Genomic DNA, 21,158 nt, shown 5'->3' on the forward strand with positions numbered 1-21,158 from the left:
GGAATTACAGAACTCACACTGTTTCCTTGGTTTTAAAGATCAAGTACAGCTGAGAGATGATGTACTTTATCTGCATTCCTACTTCATCACCTTTGGTCATCTATACCACCTGATAAAAAATGCATTCCATCCTCCCAGATGATTCCTAACTACATGCTGAAGGATATAATTAGTAGTACAGGATCCAAACCTCTATGTACTCAATTATATCCCAGAAAACTAAAAGAGTCACTAATATTTAAATATGGTTATTTTAATGTTACCTATGTATACATTTTTGCCCCTTTTCAATTATTTTACTCCAGAGTCTAACATTTTTAGGATAATTATTGTCCTGTCCTGTCACCTTATTGGGTGCCACTAATATAGAAATGCATTTGTCTCTCATGGTACATGAAGAATATCCAAAGAATGAGAAATACAAACAAAATAGTGGGGAGGTGCACAGGCTTTAGAACTGGAAGGTACTTTAGAGATCATCTAGTCTAACTCTCTCATTTTAGAGATGAGAAATTAGGGGTTTGGGCAGGCAAGTTCTTCTCCCTTCCAAATACATTTTTACATGGCTGATAATACTGATAATGCTCAAAGAGTCATTACATACATTCCTCTATCTTAGTAGACTTTGGCTCTGCTTTGTTCATGTCCCATTCTGTAGTCATTCTGTGCCTCTGCTGTTATGCATCCATCTGTCATCTCTCAATGTAATTTGAGATAGGGGCAGGAGATTCAAGTGTTTCAACAGGAATCATTCCTTTGACTGTTGACAGCTAACTAGTAAGATAAAAAAATAGACAACCTTAGTCTTTCCCTGACTTATCGATTGAAGTGAGCTATCATGTTTTACCTAAGGCTAAGATAATTTAATTTCCTAATGGATTTCTTCACATAGTAAATATTAAGATGATCAAGAATGGTGAATCATATTCTTCAGGTTGCTAACGAAAGTTTAATGAAAACATTCATAAATACTGTGCTAGTATTTTGTTTTAATACAAAACTAAAAGTAGCTGAAGAAAATTTCTATATTCACTAAATTCTAATATATCTTCATAAAAAGAAAATTTTATATACAATGAAGTAGACTTCATAGGCTCGGCATGTTGGCCTATGCCCATTAACTCTGCTATAAGGAGAGGCAGAGGGTTATAGATTACATGAGTTTAGGAGTTCAAAGTTACAAAAGGGCTAAGACCAATTAGGTATCTGCTCTATGTCTGGCACTAATATGGTGAGCTCTCAGGAGCAAAAGGCCATCAACCTGCCTAAGGAGAGGGTAAATTCACGCAGACTGGAAAAATTGAGCAGGTTAAGACTTTCATACCAATCAACATTAGGATTAAGCCCATGAATGGCCATATACTTCTAGCCTGGATGAATTCAAGAGACCTAGTTTCCAAAAACAAAACAAAATAAAAGCTTCTGTCTTCTAAAACTTATCACCTAGGACCTTTCCAGAGAGCAAATTCATTATTTTAGCCATGGATAACACAAAATTAAAATCATCAAGATAAACACATCAATGTTGAGTATATGCCAAAACAAGTTTCAACTAACACATTAAATTGTTTGCTTTACATTTTAAATGTATGTCATGCAATATTCCATTTTTTTATTTTATGTCTTAGGACTGGCATGAAGTCAGTTCTGAGCCTAGGAAAGCTATGGAATTTCCTACTCCTCTCCCATCATTTACTTCTTAAAAAGGAAATTTGGTCACTATCTAGAAATGTATAAATGAAAGAAAATAAAAGTTTTTATAACATTATAATGATATATAAATTTAATTTTGGTAATCCATCATTTGGATACAAAATTTAAAAAATAATAGTTAACATATAGGAGAACAAATGGCTAGTTGAAAGGGAAGGTTCCTTTAGTATCTCTTCTTATAAGGTCACATGAATAATTTCTAACTTACCACATTTTCTGGTTTAATTTGGGGCAATAAGACTTTGTGATAGGAGAAATGTATTATACAGACTTTCCTCAATGAACTATGTTTTCTTTTAAAGTTGACCCAGTTCATTATCAGTTCTGCAAAGCTGCAATATACACTTCTCTCGAGGACAAGGTCATGTAATTATAACCAAATACAGCTCAATAGTTCAAGGGATTGTAAGTAAAGGTATAAGCGAATGGAAAAGGTGGGCTAGAGAGCTAAATAGGACCTGTACTGAGTCAGGCAAGAACCAAGACATGTGTGTACATGTATCTGAAGACTGATTTGAATTAATCTTCTAAATTAATTAAAAAAAAAAAAAAGAACAACCTCTCCTTCTGAAAAAAAATCACTCAGCTTCTGCCTCTACCTGCTCTACTGGAAGCTATTTTTTCCCCTTGAAACTTATAGTACAACTCTACTTCTGTTTACATGAGTTTTAAGAAGGAACATTTCATGCACGTAAGTCTGTTAGGCACACAATACAGCTCATTTGGCTTTAGCAGCAGTTCCTGCTTTTCTTCTGAAAAATCAGGATTATAAAAGCATTGTGTTGGAAAAATTATCTCTTTTGCAAAATGTTATCTATGATTATTTCATATTATTTATTTATTCCCCATCAATTCAACTTAATTTGGAGTCAGCACAAATCAGTAAGGACAAATTCTTAAAGGTCTTCAGAGTTTAGTTGTACAATTCCCAATGAAGACCTGAAATCATCTGAACAGTCCTCTATGTACTTCTTTTGAAAAATCTGTCCGAAGGAATCAAAATGATTACTAAGGTTCTGTCACAAGGCACTAGTAGTATGAGGTTTTTTTCCATAAAAAAGGTGTTAAAAATTCTGTTATGCCTAAGGTGAAACTTAATTCTATAATACAAATTTGCTTTGTTTTTAATTTTTATACTTCAGTTCCTGAGAGAAATTTAAAGTGACTTTAAAATTCAAAAGTGACCATTCACTGGACTCCACAAATATTTCAATGTGTTGAAATTAAATTTGTACTATTTACAAATTTACTTATGGTATTTATAGTTCTAAAGTCAAATTAGTTCCACTGGTCAAGATATACATCTCATACAAGAGTACTTGAAGTCAGCATAGAGCTACACTTTCCCTCTAGCATCACACTTAAGTCAATCAAAGTTAATCACATGTCCATTAGAAAATACCAAATCTGGGTTATAAAGTAGAAGATAGGATCAGGCCCCTCAAAAAACAGTGAAATAAAATAGTTCTCTTTTCTCTAAAAGTTAGCCTTAAGGGAAACTAAATCTACTCAACTCATGAAACATTATATTACTTTCTTTCTAGTATGAGCAAGCCATGTAGAAAAGAATTGTTTCATACGGATACATTGGCCAAATGTATTTGGGAGAAAAAAGGTGAAATGGTTAGAGTGTGGCAAACAAAACCTGGTTGCCCTTTGCTAAACAACAAAAATGAACAATATAGTAACAGAATATTCCTAGTAAAATTGCTGGAACAAAAAGCTACAAATACTTCCAGGAAGAGTCAAAATTCTATTCTATGTTCACATGACAATGATGAAAAAAGCAAGGTAATTTTCTTCTTTAGGAGTTCAAATTGAAGCTCAGCTTGACTCTTCAAATTGGCCTCCATGAACTGTATTGATCATCTTAAGCCAAATGAAAGGTGCACTACCACATGGGTCCTCTTTTCTTATCTTTAATGTTTTTGCAGTTGGGATAACTGGATTCGCTGATGAAAAACTGTAGCACTTGTAAGCTAACAAATACAAATACAGTCACACTGTTGTGTCTAGATCTAGAAGATATTCAACAGGTCAAATGCTTTGTTGTCTAGACAACAAAATAAAGAGTCTAACAGTGCATATGCTGGTGTGCATTCTTTTTTTACATGAGTTTTTGGTAGAAAGACCACACCTTTCTCCTTGGCATATTGCATGTGCTAAGCTCCCTCGGCAAGACTCCTATCTTTCAGATTCCTACAACAGAAAGGAAGAGGAAAGCTTTGTCCAGCAACTGTTACTTTTTTGTCACTTAAAGAGGAGAAAAATATTGAGATTGCAGAAACTTGATTTTTTTTATTGAAGTGGAATCTTCCTTACTTTAAAAAAAACACATTTTGAAAACTCAAGTCAAATTTTAATTTCTACTTACTGAAACAGAAATCTACTAAATTTCTTATCATTTTAGTTATTCCAGCAAAAATGGTGTTTTTTCACTAAAAACCATAACTTTTGTTTTGATCAAATTTGTTTGATATTTTGATCAAATATTGCATAGATGTTAACACAGGAAATATTACATTATGGAAAATTGCTAATATAGTAAATTTGTTGTGATTCATAATAATCTATGCATGGGAATTGCAAACACATGGAAAATTCAAAACAGCAAGAAATTTTTTTTTTAAAAATCATTATTTGGATTTGTAATGCAACACATCTGATAGCATTTATCTTCCTGGTCGTGTTTTTATTGAGCAGATATTAAAATTAGTTTATATTCTCTAAATATGGACCAATCAATAAATCAACAAGTATTTGTAAAGCACATTTTGCTATTTTGCCATGCATGATGCTTGGTTTTGATGACATACATATAGTGAGTCAAATAGTCTTAACTCAGAAAAACCTACATCTAATATGGAGATAATAAGCACAAATTTAAGTAAATACAATTAGGATAATATGCAAATAAATATAACAGTTAAAATTAGAGGGCAGTTACCAGAGGTGGGGAGGCACAGTGGTGGTGGGAAATCAGGAAAGACTTTCAGTATAGAAGGTGGGAAATCAGGAAAGGCTTTCAGTATAGAAGGTTGTTCTTAAAGCTGCATCAAAAACAAAGAGAGACTCTATGGAGGAAGAAATAAGGAAAGAGTGCAAACCAAGCATAGAAGACAAGTAAGGCAAAAATTCAGAGACCAAGAGTAAGAAAAGGTAATTCAGAATAGATCTCTAGTGACAAAGAAGTTAGGGATCAACTTATCGGTACATGATTATATATGCATTTTTCAAATACATACAAATAAATGTAAATTTCAAAACTAAAAATTCTAAAATATAATACAAATTTTTATTATTTCTCCATCAGAGATTATTTCCAAACTTTACTAATCTATCATTATGTACTTTTGTGAATATTATACTTATAGTAATTATTATAATTTGAAACATAAATAGAAATTTCTTGAAAAATAGGAAACAAATATTTCAACATTAATAGAAAGACATTAAAAGAGCAAAGTTCAATTGTGAAAATCTATTCAACTTTTTCCTGGTTGATATTCAGATTTTAACCTGTGAACATGGCACTTTTCATATTTGTTTTGCCCTCTTTAGTGTTTACCAACTAACAGAATGAAACCATTGTTTGCTGTCTTAGGGAAGGGAAAAATAGGGGAGAGTGAGAGCAAAAATTTGGAACATAAAAACCTTAGAAATAAATGCTGAAAACTATCTTTACATGTATTTGGGAAAATAAAATACTTTTGAGAAAAAACAAATATGATAATTGTCAGAAACTCACATATTTAAAACAATAAGAAATAAATAAGATTTGTAAGATTATTCACCATCCATGCTTTGGTTAGAAACAAATATTAAATCATAATAAAATCATGCTTAAAATGAAGACATTTGCATTCTTTATGGACAAAAATAAAGACAGAGAAGACCAAAATATCATTACTTTAGGCTCAATTAACTTTATTTGAGTTAAATATAACAAACTAGCAATCTGTCAAATCTAACAAGAACTTATTAAAAGCCTACTATGTGAAAGGCATTGTGCTAAGTTCTAGGAACACAAAGATAAAATAGCAACCACTAAAACCATGCCAAATGTACATAAATATGCAAAATCAACCATATTATGAAATTAAGTGCTAGCCTCTCGTACTCCAATTCTGACAAAAAAGGTGATAATTTGCTAGACAGATTTACTATATGAAGATTCAAATACAAATTAAGTATCTTTTACATTTAAAATCTTTGTCTATTACGTCTAACTAAAATTTTTCTATTATTTTGTCATTGGCTTATTCTTTTTTAATCACGTGAAGTATAGCCAAAGATAATCAAGCATTATGATCAGTTTTCAACAACTTGGCCAACTAAAAATTTCTAGAGTTGGGCTGCTTATCACCATTGTATAAGTTGACATCAGGAGACAAGATGCTGCCAATTTCCATTGAGCTGAAGACAACAGTGTCCTGCTGCTTTGAGTTGTGTGCAATCTAGAATAAATTCTTTATGTGCAAAGTATATATGCTAATATTTGTGTGTAAGAAAGGAAAAATCAAAGTGTTTAAGAAAAGTTTTGGGTATGACAGACCACCAAACAAAACTGATTTTTTAAAAATTAATTTTCATTTTTTTCATAGTAACAAAAATATCACATTGAGAATGGAATCTGCTTCGGTTCTACTTCTTAAATCATTTTAATAACTTTCTCCAAAAAGACTAAATAATCATTAGCCAAAACTATAAAGATTAATTTCATTGTATAAAATACCAATTGTCAGAAGTTGCACAAAGTAATCAGGTTTTTTAGGATCTATTTAAATGTTCATATTATTTGGAGTCCCTTAATCTTGTACATACAGGAAGAACTTTAGGGTTAATATATTCTAATTAAATCTATCATAGGAGGATATTTTGTCCAATTTATTACTGCTAAAGAAAAAATCTATTAACCTTCATTAATTCATGAAATAGTCTGAGAAACAAATACTTTAGAAAGAAAAAAACATTTTCTTCAACTATCTAATGTTTACTATGATGGCATTTAAAGCATTAATATGATTATGAGTTGTGTTTTTTAACTGGCACTGAAACTTTTCCTAAGACAGTGAACTAACATAAATTAGCATGTGAACAAAAAAGAAGAATGGCTTGAGAGATTTTTGTTAGGTGAAAATATGATTTCTCTAATTCTGCTGTGAAGCTGGCTGAAATGATGGCAAAAAATTTGGCTTAGCAGGTGAAAGCCAGAACTCCCATAGGATCACAGATCTAGAGGTGGAAGGAATGTCGAAGGCCCTTTCCTACATTTCTCCAAAGAAATTAAATGACATAGGCAAGGCTTCAAGGGTGGTATCAGAGATGGGATTTCAATTCTGGTCTTCGGATGGACAAGCTGATGCTCTTTCCACTGGGCCACTCTCTTCTCATTTGGTGACACTAGACTGGTCACTCAACACTGCCGTCTCATTTTCTACATGTGTAAAATTGAACATAATTTCTTAATTTCCACTATTGGTCATATTTCCAAAGTGATATCTCTTTGAAAGGAAAAAGAAAGATCTGCACAAGAAGACACTGGAAAAATAATAATAATGGGAAGATAGCTTTTATATAAACTGGATTTGATTGGAAGGAATAGATTTGGACTAGTACAATATGAACATGAGCTAGAAAAGATTGAGTGAATGACATGCAGTAAGAATTCTCCTGTATCTATCAAACCTTTGAGTTCTTTTAGCAGAGATTCTCAATCTCAAGTCTCCAAACTAGTTTTGAAAAATATTTTGATAACTATATTTCAACATAATTGGTTTCCTTTAAATCCTATATATTTTGTTTTATGCATTTAAAAACATTATTCTGAGAAGTCCAAAGGCTCCACCAGATTGTAAAAGGTGTCTATATATAACAAAAGAAGGTTAAGAGCCTTAGCTTCACAGGAAATATGTTAAAATAATAGCCATGGAGTGCAGCTAGGTGGTGCAGTGGATAGAGCACCATCCCTGAAATCAGGAGGTCCTGAGTTCAAATTTGATCTCAGACACTTAATACTTCCTAGCAGTGTGACCTTGGGCAAGTCACTTAATCCCAATTGCCTCAGAAAAAAACATAAAAAATAAATAATAATAATAGCCATAGAATGTCAGAACTGGAAGGATCCTTAGGGAATCATTTAAACCATTCTGTTCTCCCACTCTACAGATAAAGAAATTGAGGTCCTAAGCAATTAAATGACCTCTACAAGAATAGACCTGATTAAAGATATCACTTATTTTTCATTTAACTGTTTAAATAAGAATGCTTGCTCTCTCTAATCATTAATGAGATGCAAATTAAAACATTGAGGAACCATCTCATATACATAATATCAAATTATCAATAATTAAAAGATATAAAATTTAATCCTGGTCAGTATTATGGACAACAAATATATTAATTCACTGTTAATGGAATTGCAAATTTTGGAAAGTAAATTAGAAGAATGGTTACAAAAATATTCTTACCCTGATCCAATAATTCCATCACTGGGATTATACCCTAAAAGTATTATCAAAAATAGAAAAAAGTTGTCTGTTTAAAGATTTTCATAACATTATATATAATTACAGTAAAATTTGAAAATTAGTCAAAACATGAGGGAATGGTAAATATACTGCAACTAAGAAATAAAAATATTAACAATACAAAAACCATGCAAAGCTTTTTATGAAATAATACAAAATTTTTAAAAAGGCAGAACTTGAAGAATAGAATACATTCTAATTACTCTCAGAGGAAAAGTAATAAGAATGATGAATAATTCTGGCAAGGAATAAGAGGAAGTGACTGAAATATTTATAACTCATTAATTTAAATGTTAATAATCACTAAGTAAGTTTTTTTGGGGGGCTGCACTTTTATTTGGTATTGCTTTTAACAAAATAATTTCGAAAAATTTAAAAATAAATACAGTTTTGAAAACATAAAGCCAATTTGCTTCTTAAATGCCCTCTTTTTCTTCCTCAAAATTCATGATTATATTTTTCCCCATGACAAATCCCTACTTCAAAATATTATAAAACCATCATACACTGACATTTGAAAATTACTGGAAAAGTTCACTCATCTAAATTCATAGAAAAATATCAAAAGATGTTTACATTGCATATCAACTTCACTCTATCTGCTGAACAACATATCAGCATAAAAGCTAATTAGTGGTGGTTAGCACTCGTAACAGAAAACGCAATAGGTACCAAAATTACTTAAAGTCATGGATTTAATTAGGGCAGAACATCTTTCATTCCTGTGCCAAAAAAAAAAAAAAAAGTCATCAACTTTACTAATCAATGAATTATATGTATTAGCTACATAGTCAACTTGCATTTATTCAAGATAATTACCAATGGTAATGAGCATAAATATGAAAAGATACAATATTGCATTTTAATCCCCAAACTTAATTTCTTTCTTCTTTTACTCTCATCAAACTTTTTTAAAAAAATCAAACTGTAAATTTGATAACTTTAACTTTCCTCTATCCATCTTCTAGTATTAAATAGATATTAATGAAGAGTATAATATCTCAAAGTTAAGTAACAAATAGGAGATACTAATTATCTAGAAAATATGAAAAGTGATTACTCAGTTCTTTAATAAAGAAGAGGTGACCATACAGGAAAATACAGTTAAACTGTATAGAACTTAAATGGCTACAAATTCTTTTCTGTTTGTCACAGAAATGGACATCAATAAGCAAAGGCAAGAAATGTAATATATGCTAGAAACTAACCTGAACATGGAGGCAGTGTTAAAGAATGGAAAGAATGCTGCATTTGTAGTTATTGGATCCAAGGCTGAATCTCAACCTTGACACTTAATACATGCATGACCTTAAATGAGGTCACTTAAAATCTCTGAGCCTCAGTTTCCTTAACTATAGGTTTAAAATCCTAATTTTACTGACAAAGATCCTAAGTTTCCATCACAGATATTTCAGGACCTCCATAATACATTATTTAAAGAAGACCAAAAAATACACTTGCATGCTAGAGACTTGACTCCAGAATTTTCTTCCAGTATTAAGCAACCAGAAAGGTTTTTAGCAGCATTGCCCATCTCTTAAAGGCATTGCCAATAATAATTATTTGATTTTATTTTTAGTAATTGACTGTAAAAGACAACTGCTTTACTATACTAAGAAACAATTTCTTAATCTCCTAAATTTATAGCTAAAAGGGATCTAAGACAGATCTAACTCAATCCTTTCTTTATTCACAAATGAAGAAATTTAGGCCAAGGAAGCTCAAGAGGCTTGCCCAATGTCATACGACTAGTAAGTGCCAGAGCAAAGACTCAAGTCCAGTTGACTTCAATATCTGGGCTTATAACATTTCAATGCATTATATCCAATTCTAATTACTCTCTGAGGTTACAATACTATCTCTTCAAAAACAAGGACAAAAAGTGCTAATAGTTAATTTTTTATAGATAGTATAAGAACTATATGATCCTTACCATATAAACAAAAAGTGAACAGAATTTAGAGATATTTTGTGTTTTTTTGTTTATTTTCAAGACTTTGACAATCACGGAATTAATCACAGCCAGTCAACAAGTTACAAGTCTCTTTTCCTAGCTAGGCTTGTTCCTAGAAAGCAGATAGTGTGTCAATTTAGCTGTACTCAAAGTCTTTTGGGGATGGTAGAAACTACTAATTTGAGTCTTGCTGATATTGCCTTTAAGAAACCAGGCCACCTCCATGCCAGCAAGGTATTATGCAGAGTAAAAAATTTTGTCTACCTAAAATAGAACCACATTAATATGGAGTGAAGAATAATCTGAAAGTGAAAAAATTATTTTCATAATATGTGAGAAACTATAAATAGATCTCTTAAGCTGAAAGACAAATGATACAGTGGAAAAAATTGGATATAAGTAATCAGTTTAAATCTTGACCGCCAAATATTAGCAGGTATGATCCTGGACAAACCTCTAGGTTTCAGTTTTCTTATCTCTAACATGAGGATATTTCCTTCTCATATTAACTGACTTACATGACTGCTGTGAAGAGAGTTTTTGGTAAACTCTAAGTAATATTTAAATATAAGCCACGATTACAAGGACAGAAGAATAAAGGCTTCTTTTGGAAACAGTCTATACTTGAGAAAATTCAACAAAGGATCACTTTCACATTTATATAATTATTCAGGGACAAATTAATAATTTTCCCAAAGGAAATGTAAGTCTGAATTTGTATATCAATTCATGTGTATCATGTCTCCTGATCTCTCTGAGCCTTCTTTCTCCTTAACTGTTCTAATGTTCTTCCCCTTTTTCTAATTTCCTTATTACTTCTGAGGGTACCATGGATCCTCCCAGTCACATAAGTTTACAACCGAGGTGTTATTCTCAACCTCTTATTCTCTCTCACCTTCTATATCCAACCACTTGCCCAATACTACTTTTGTCACATCTCTTCACTTCTTTTATATATGCCCTTCTCTCTTCTGAGACTGCCACTGTTGGTCCACGTCATTTAATACTTGTATACTGGAATAGCCTTTTGGTTGATTTCCCTGCTTTCTGATTCTCCTTACCTCTTTATCCTCCAATAGCTATCAAACTGGTCTTCTTTAAGTAACAATCTGGCTAAGTCATCATCTCTATTTGATAAACTCCAGTGGCTCCCTATCACTTCCAATATCAAATATAAAGCCCGCTGTTTGGCATTCAAAGCCCTTTATAACTGGATATTCTTTCTTCTCCAGACTTTTTATACCTTACTCAACACCACACACTCTGCAAAAAAAGGACTTTTTTTTTTTTTTTTTTTTTTTTTTGCTATTCTTCACACAAGATACCCCATCACCCAATTCAGACATTTTCTTTGGCTGGCTGCCATGCCTGGAATTTTCTCCTTCCTCATTTCTACTTTTGGCTTCCCTGCCTTCTTTATAGAACCAGCTAAAAGGCTACCTTCTACAAATAGCCTTTCCTGATCCCTTCAATATTAGTGACTTTCTTCTGTTGATTAAGCCCAATTTATCCTATATCTACCTTCTTTGCACATAGTAGTTTGCAATGTTGCTTTCCTCATCAGACTCTGAATGCCTGTTTTTTGCTTTTCCTTGTATCTTCAATGATTACATTTTTAAAATGTTTAAAGTTACTATATATCTTTGGAAATAACTTCCATTACTTCCAGCTAAAATGAAGTTGGACTAGGTGACCTCTAAGCTAAGTGGTAAAGTGGATACAGAACTGTGTCTGGAGTCAGTAAGACATCTTCCTGTCTTTAAATCTGGCCCCAGACACTTACTAGTTATGTTACCCTTCACCCTGTTTTCCTCAATTTCCTTATTTGTAAAATGAGCTAAAGAAGGACACGGCAGACTGCGCCAACATCTTTGCCAAGAAAACTGCAAATGGAGTCACAAAGAGTTGGACATGTCAGAAAAAATCTGAAGAATAACAAAGGTCCCTTATACCTCTGGATCTAGGATTTGTTAAATAGCTTTTCTCAGGTTAGTACTCCTTCCATTAGTCAATGATTCTTTATACCATTCTGTCATTTTCAGGAAGTGAAATTATCTAAGCAAAACATACTACTAAAGTCAAAGCACAAATACAACTGAAGAAAATGGAAGAAACTATTCTTACGTGAAACAGGTTTACAGAAACATACAGTTTGCTCTTCCAGATTAGCTCCTTAGGACATCAGATAAAGAACAGAGAATATGGCTTCCACTCATCTGCAGCATTAAGGGACACCAACTAAAGTATTAAACCGTCATCAGGGTGTAAGAATCCTTACTAATAGAAGCCAAGAAAGAGTTGGCAGAGAAGCAATATGGATCTTTTTTGTTCTCTATTCTACCCTCAATTCCATATTCTCAAGTCACTTGCTACAGTACTATTAGGAAGCAGAATGGAAAACACATTCTCTGGAAAGGAAAAAAAAAAGTTGAATCAGCCCTAGCTTCATCCCCATTGGTTTCATCTGCCTGATAACTGGCCACAGAAAAGAAAGTTCACTATTCTGACTTTTGAATTTATCTAGTATACTATAGCTATGAAGTAAAAAGTTTCCCTATGTATTTTTTTCTCCATAACAGGAAAACCACAATTTATTCTAATTAGGAAATTCCATTTTAATTTGAGTTTGGAGGGCTTTCTTAAAAAAAAAAAACTGAAGGCTAAAAATAATAAAATGTGGCATAAAAAAGAAAACAATAATCATTTAATTTCTGACTTAGTCTCTGAGCTAGCCTTAGCAAACAGCAAGTGGGAAATCTACACAAAATCCCTAATCTGTAAAATAGATACTTGTATCACCTACTTCATAGTGTTGTGGAAGAAAACGCTTTGCATTTTTTTATGGTGCTATACAAATGTTATTATTTCATGTGTTAGAAGGAAAAAAAAGGAATCTTTTTCTTTTTACTCAAGGACAATAAGTTATATACCTCTGCAAATACCTAAAATAAAAAATCTTCTAAACCCAGCAAGTTTACAATTTATAATCATAACTTACCCTACTTAAAAAAATCCTGCTCAATACAAATTTAAAAGTCTTTCCAGAACAACACAATTCTTACAATTAAGATCTCCCAGGTTCTTTAATGAAATTGCAATTTCAGAAGCCTGAGTGCTATTCTAACAGTGTTCCATAATAACTCAACATTTACACAACTTCATTTTGTGATGTATGAAAAGACACATATTTAAATAGTTCCATTTAAAAAAAAAAACAGTTCTCCAGTTGAAACAAATCATTCCAACAGAAGCTCTGAATTATGAATGGTACCATTCAAAACTGAGGATATGATATTCTTTCAATATTCATAGAACTTAATACCTTCAAACAGAAATTATTCAGACTGATGTAGCTCTCATTGTTACTAAATCTAAAAATGACAGCAAAAAGAAATGTAATTTTTTTTTAAAGGGCAAGGTTTATCTACCAAACAAACCCCTCTGCCAAGTAATCTATATGACTAGAGATTTTTATTTACTGACTTTCTTCCTTTAACAGTTAGATACCATACACCTTTCAGTTTGTTACTATCTAGGCTGGCAAAATGTGGAAGATCTCATTGTATGGGATCAAAGAGGCTAAGTGCCTTTCTTTCAACATTAGTCTTTCTCCTTCTGAGGGAAATCTGAAAAGAATGCATGGTGGATTCAGCTTTTCTGAGCAGGTTATGAGTATTTTGCAAAGTACTGCAAATATTTTGAGAGTGCTTGAGAAATACAGTAGGAAACAAATACGACAATCCTCTGGCAAAGGGCGTGCCTCAACAAAGACCCTTCTCTGCTTATTTGTTATCAGGGGAAGATGGACTCTTTCAGAATGGGTGTGGCTGGGTTCAAGACCAAGAAAAGGCTCCTGGTAGACTAGGAGCAATTACTTTCAAACATTTCTGTTACAGAAACTTTAGCAATCAAATTTCTCTGTAGTAAGCCTAGGTCCTTCCCAAAGCATCAAATGTTTAAAATTTGGTAACTGCTTCTAAGTCCTGATTTGTCCTGGGCTTAATAGATTGTTACATTTTTAAGTACAGTATTCTGCTTTATTAACTTTTTCACTGATCATTATGCTATAAAGCAATGATATAGCAGAAAGAAAACACTGTATTTGAACTGAAAGGTCTTGGTTGAAACCTTTACTCTAGCATGTGATTTATGGATCCCTGGAGGTCCCCAAGACCATTTCAGGAGGGCTTCAAGGTCAAAACTATTTTTATAATAATACAATGTTATTTTCCTATTAAAATGTGACTCCCTTTTCCAACTAGATATGTGTGTGAGATTGGATTTTCTTCATATATTTCAAGCAAAATAACACATCACAACAGATTGAATGTAGAAGCAAATATGAGAATCCAATTATCTTCTATTAAGCCAGATATTTAAAAGATTTGCAAACTAAATTGTTTTTGTTTTGAAAGTTATTTTTCATTTAAAAATATATCATTTATATTGACATTGTAATAGATTTATTTTTAATGAATGAATATTTTTAAAATTTATCCATTTTAATTTCTAATATAATAGATATTGGTAGATATATAATCCACATGAACAAAAGTTCTTTGGAGTCCCCAATAATTTCTAAGGTTGTAAAGGAGTTTTGAGGTCATGTTTGAGAAGCACTCCTCTATTCTTTCTTTGATATTTATGTGTGTAAACTTGAACAATCCAAAGCAAAACAAAAACAAAAACAAAACAAACCCAGACATTCATTAAGTGCCTATTGCATATGAACACTGTGCTAGACACTAGAGATGCAAAACAGTGCTTGTTCTCAAGGAGACTGAAGTTTCCTAGGGGATATACCATGTTAAGTTCATAAAGAGAATGGAAGTAACATAGCTCAGAGAGGGGGCAGCAAGAAAGCCTTTCTATAGGAGTTGACATTTGTGCTAAGATTAGAGGGAAGGCAAGAATTCTAAGAGTCAGAAATGAGGCAGTCGCTCATTCTAGGCATGTGAAGGCTAAGAGGGAGTGGAGGAAGAGCACACAGGGAAGATGGAGGAAAAGGCTAGTGCAAAGTCACAGAAGCAGGAAGGAGATGAAAGGCTGAGTCTGGTCAGTTTGGTTGGAATGTGTGGAGAGGGGAGGAGGAGGAGAAACTAACCTGAAATGAGTCTGGGAAAGGGAGGATAGAGCTAGACCAACAAAGACTCTAATATGACAAGAAAAGTTTGTATTTTATGTTCAAGGTATTGGGAAGCCACAGAAAGTTCTTAAGCATGGGACTCATATGGTGAAGCTTGTATTGGAGGAAGATTATTTTGGTAGCAGTACAGAAGACAGATCTACATGAAAGGGTAGAAACTAAAAGTCAGGGAACAAATTAGGAGGTTTGTTAGATTAGAATAGGCCAGAATGGCCTGAACTTATATGATCATGTGAATGAAGGAAAGTATACCTGAAATCTGGGGGGGGGGGGGGGGGGGGGGGGCGGCGCCCCGGGACGGCGGAGTAAGACTCAGCAACTGAATGTACATATTGAATGCGAGATTTGACTAGGTAACCTCTAGAGTGCCTTTCATCTCTAAATCTCTGAAGTTATGGGCAAAATCAATGCAACTCTGGTTTACAGATAATGATATAAAAGAGACACTTTAGAAAGTTGCATGTTTACAATTAGTCAAGGCCTTGATAACAAATACAAACCCACTGCAAATCGTTTTTACCCAGCATTATGAAATAAAAGTAGATGATGCTGAAATAAAGTATGAAAAAATAATTTACCAGGTCAGTATAGATCAATGATGTAAATTTGTCCATATCAAAGTTCAGTTAAAATGTTACATCACAGAAATAGAAAAAGTAGAAAGAAAAAAAAATAAGCATTTATACAATGTTTTGTGCCAGGTCCTGGACTACGCTTTAAACATATCACTATACCATGTGCACAGCAGCAAATATATATATTTCAAAAGGAAGCTAATTTGATTTCATTTGTCACCTAACCCAAACCTGGAATAATTTACTGTAGGATTTCTATGAAATTTGGCAAATGTTTTCTTCTCATTAGTATATGGCAGAAATTTTAAGTAGAACTTTAACATAAACAAGAAAACCAATATTATTTATATAATACTCCATAAAACTAAACAAAACACAGTGTTGGCCAAATAAAACTGATAAATTGAAATATAAACTCTTAACTTTGAGATCACAAATATAATTCAATTCAATTCAACAAATATTTATGTCCCTACTATGTGCAAGGCAGTATGTTAGGCACAGTTACTAGACAAAAACAAAACTGTCCCTGAACTTAAGGAATCCATTGCCTTTTAGCACATATAAAATCTTTTAATTTTAGAATTTTGATAACTTTAAGGATTTAACATTCTTCAGTAAGACTTTTCATTTAATATTTCTTAATCTACAAAAAACCTATAAAACCCATAGAATTTTATTAGGTAGAATTTAGCAACAACAACAACAAAAAAAGTTGTGCTAATATTGTTCATTTTGAAATTTCCAATCATCTCTTTATTAGTTATTGTCAAATTCTATCTATATTATATAGGTCTAAGATAATATCATCTTTCATCATGTTACCGATCTGCAATTTCTATATTTCTTTGCTACTGGTTTCCTTATTTAAAATCATCTAAATAATTTAATAATAAAAACATATTAAGAATAGTACCCTGTTAATCATTTCCATTATCTTCATAAAAGTATATTAAATATTAAGATGAATTTAAAATAATGATAATCAAGTGTTTTGAAATATACCTTTATTCTTTAAACTGTGAACATGGCAAAACTAATAACCATATGACACCACTTTTATCATAACTACTAAATGATCATTTATTTCTAAGTACAATTTAAGGAAATAAAGTCCTGGATTAGGACCAACATTTGGTTCTTTAGGAAAGATTTAGAGTAGGTTCTTTGAGGTCATCTGGTCCAATTGGCTTATTTTACAATTGAAGAAACTGAGACCCAAGGAAGTTAAGTGGTTTGTCCAGGGTCATAATAAGTGGCAGAGCCAAGATTTTAATCCAAAGATCTATGACTCCACATTTAGCACTGTACCATGCCTTGTTAAAAGTCAGAAATTCCTTTATATTTTCACAGCAATTATAAGACAGAAATTAATTTTAGAAATTATCCAGTCTAAATTCTTATCTTAGTTTTAGAATCCAGAGCCAAATCTAAGCAATATTTATGGATTAATAGGTTTTATTTTTCAAAATACATGCAAAGAGAGTTTTCATCATTCACCCTTTGAAAACCTTGTGTTCCAAATTTTTCTTCCTCCCTCCTCTTCTTCCCCCTCCCTAGACAGCAAGTAAACCAATATAAGGTTAAACATGTGTAATAGTAAAGAAAATCCTTAAATATAATAAACAATATTTAATTTTAAACAACATATCAAGATAATATGCATTTATAAAATGTATATGAGATCAAAACAATAATACATCAAAAGAAAGAAGGGAAAAAAGAAAAATATGTCTGAAAAAGTCCATTGTAATGTTTACTAAGTGAGAAAGGAAGTCTGCTGAAAAATGATGCTAAAAGAGACATAAGGAAGAAAGTCTTGTGCATAATAAGAGTCCTCAAATGAGAACCCAAACCTCTAATTCCATAAATTCCATTTAGAGCTCTATCACTAAGGACTGTTCACAGGGCAAAAATTCTCTACAATTCTATATTCTCTAAATGTCCTAACATTATATCTATCCCTAGATCTTACCTTCTTAATAAGAGGTATTTAGGTAAAAAAAAATTAAGCAAACAAAGGAGAAAATTCAAGAAGAAGCAATGCTAATAGATTTATTTATTGTCTATAATTGAATTTTGCCTTTTAAAATAGAATTTTTTTAAAAATGTAGATGTTCAATATTTTTCTCTCAGCCTAAGAATGCCTCTCAAAAAAAATCTAGGGGAGGCTGTTGTCCTCAGATAAAATGGAGAACTGTTTACTTGTATGACTTGTCATGTAGAGTGACAAATATTGAAAATAAATGTCAAAATTTTGTTTTTGTTATTTAAATCTACATATAGATTCTAACTATATAGTCCTTTATGTATATTTAAATGAACATTCAAAATGTTCAGTATAGTAAATGTTATGAATGAATAGAATTCATATGTGAATTCTAAATATTTTTAATATTAAGGATATTAAGAATGAAGTCCATAGTTTAATCTGGTTAAAAAAAAAACATGATTAAGAACCTTTATTCACTGTTCCAAAATCACACACATACACACACACACACACACACACACATTTACAACAGAAAAGATAAATTCAATATTTACTGGCAATGTGATTATGGACAAAGTTATATACAGATGTCCATAAGGGATAAACCTAAATAAAACTATTAAATAATAGGTGAAATTTATTTCTAAGGAACTTCTTTTTCCCACGAAGACTGCCCTACTCTTTTTCTCCTTCCTCCAGACCCTCATCAAAACAGGCTTATATCCCAAAGAGATAGTAAAGAAGGGAAAGGGACCTGAGAGATACTAAAGAAGGGAAAGGGACCTGTATGTGCCAAAATGTTTGTGGCAGCCCTGTTTATAGTGGTTAGAAACTGGAAAATGAATGGATGCCCATCAATTGGAGAATGGTTGGGTAAATTGTGGTATATGAATATTATGGAATATTATTGTTCTATAAGAAATGAACAGCAGGATGAATACAGCAGAGAGGCTTGGAGAGACTTACATGAACTAATGCTGAGTGAAATGAGCATAACAGGAGATCATTATATACTTTAACAACAATACTGTATGAGGATGTATTCTCATGGAAATGGATATCTTCGACAAAGAAAAGCTCCAATTCAGTTCCAATTGATCAATGATGGACAGAAGCAGCTATACCCAGAGAAGGAACACTGGGAAATGTGTGATCTGTTTGCATTTTTTGTTTTTCTTCCAAAGTTATTTTTACCTTCTGAATCCAATTCTTGTGCAACAAGAGAACTGTACGGTTCTGCACACATATATTGTATCTAGGATATACTATAACTTATTTAACGTATAAGACTGCCTGCCATCTGGGGGGGGGGGTGGAGGGAGGGAAGGGAAAAGTTGGAACAGAAGTGAGTGCAAGGGATAATGTTGTAAAAAATTACCTATGCGTATATTCTGTCAATAAAAAGTTATAATAATAATAACAATAAAAGAAAAAACATGCTTGCTCTGAATCCTAAGATCCTGTTTTTTGTTTTATAAAACTTAATACAATAAAAATATTGAATATATGCCGATGTGCTACAAATGGGTACTAGATATATTTTTTAGCAATATCCTTCTAAAGAGACAGTTTCTTAACCCAAAGAAATAAACTCTAATAATGCAAATTTCAAGAGCCATAGCAGAGATGTTCAATATTAAAGAATATGTGGTAGTTTACCATATTAACCTAAGAAGTTAGGCTAATCTGAGTAGTCAGCACATAAGTTTCATTCCAACCACCCCTCAACACCCCACATCAATTTAATCTGTTTATTGTCTCTACACTTTTGGTTTTTAACATACATGTATCTTGTCTCCCAAGGATTATAAATTCTGAAAATAAGGACCAACTTATATTTCAGCATAGAAGGAACTCAAATTTTTGCTGAACTGATGTTATGCTATAATTTCCATTCATGAGATTTTGAAGGGAAACACTATGAATTAAGCTTTTCTTGAAAAAAAAAAAAAAAGAAGTATATAAAATTTCCAATAATAGAATCCACTGAAAGCATGGCCTAGGCCTGTGTATACTGGCTAACACAAACTTCAGATTTTCTTTTAATTGCACAATAATGCTGAGGTGGCTACATTCCCATTGTGAAATTTTCACACTGTGAAACTTTTCTCAGCTCCTATCACAAGGAAAACAAAACAGAAGGTGAAAAATAACTTCCAAAGAATAAACTATATATAAAGAAAACTAAGAAACTTCATTCCATGTCTACTATGAGGTTTTTCCAGGATTCATGAATATGAGATGATTCGTGTTTTCTGGTAAAAACAATAGGCAGCTTTACCATATTCCATGATTTTCAACCCAAACCATGATAATGTGTTTGTGAATTTTAATGGTATTTTGCTTTCAAGAGCTGATACTTCTCTTACTTTCCTCAGATGATATCTATCTATATATACATACATATACATGTGTACACACTCGTGAATTTTTTCAAGACAACATAAACAATGCTTTTTATTACACAAAGCTCAAATTTCACCACTCAAAATCACATAATTTCAGAGCTGGAAGTAACTTCAAGAGCTATCTAGTGTAATCTGTGATCAAAAAAGGATATTATTACAACACAATCAACCTTTGCTTGAAGATCTCTGATGAATGCCAAAATGATGATTTCTCCAATCAGTCCATTCCATTCCTGGATAGCTTTAATTGATAGAAGTTTTCCTTACATCAAACTCAAATTTGGGTGCCTTTGCAATGGCATTGTTCCAAAGTTATGCCTGCTGAGGCCAAACAGAAAAAGTCTATTTCTTTTTTCACATCAAAGCCTTTCAAATACCCGCACACTGTCACCATGTCCTTCCTGGATCTTTTCTCCTCAGAGTAACCCCTTCTGTATACCAAAATTTTCTGAAATCAAAAGATAGCCCAAATGTACAAAAAAAAAATGGAACAAACATCTTCTGTCAGGTCAAATTTTATGAAGCATTTTATCTCAGGAAATCTAATACTTAAGTGATAGCAAGAGGCAGTTCAACTAATGTATTAATAAGTAACATGGAATGTACATTTCCTAAATTAGCAGAAAAGATATTTTGTTAAACAAATCCTTCAGATTCAAAGCTTTTTAATACTGACACCTAATGAGATATGCAGAAAGAGAATGTTAAGCGATTCCTTTCTTTTCCACACAAATATGTGAAGTAGAGACTATTTCCAGTTCTTTAAACTACTTCTAGATGAATTTGGGATAAGGAATAGACATAAAATTTCACTAGTCCTAGGAATTCTCTGTCTCTCT

The 21,158-nt window shown here is 32.3% G+C and overlaps 1 protein-coding gene across 9 annotated transcripts in view; it reads right to left on the reverse strand.

The window, feature by feature from the left end:
- The window catches only part of SERTAD2 (SERTA domain containing 2), a 239,777-nt gene that overhangs the window by 103,507 nt on the left and 115,112 nt on the right, over positions 1-21,158 (reverse strand). The window contains exons 1-2 of one of the 9 annotated variants that reach the window (XM_031950576.1): positions 4,661-5,334; positions 605-774 (exon numbers count right to left, since the gene is read on the reverse strand). The exons of 7 other annotated variants lie outside the window; for them this stretch is intronic. The gene's annotated coding sequence lies outside the window, so the exon portion shown is untranslated. Of the gene's footprint in view, positions 1-604; positions 1,725-4,660; positions 5,335-21,158 lie in introns of those variants that run through there. One more of the 9 variants, XM_031950577.1, reaches the window with a different exon arrangement.

The sequence above is a fragment of the Sarcophilus harrisii genome, chromosome 2 (genome assembly GCF_902635505.1).
Source record: "Sarcophilus harrisii chromosome 2, mSarHar1.11, whole genome shotgun sequence".
Lineage (NCBI taxonomy): Eukaryota > Metazoa > Chordata > Mammalia > Dasyuromorphia > Dasyuridae > Sarcophilus > Sarcophilus harrisii.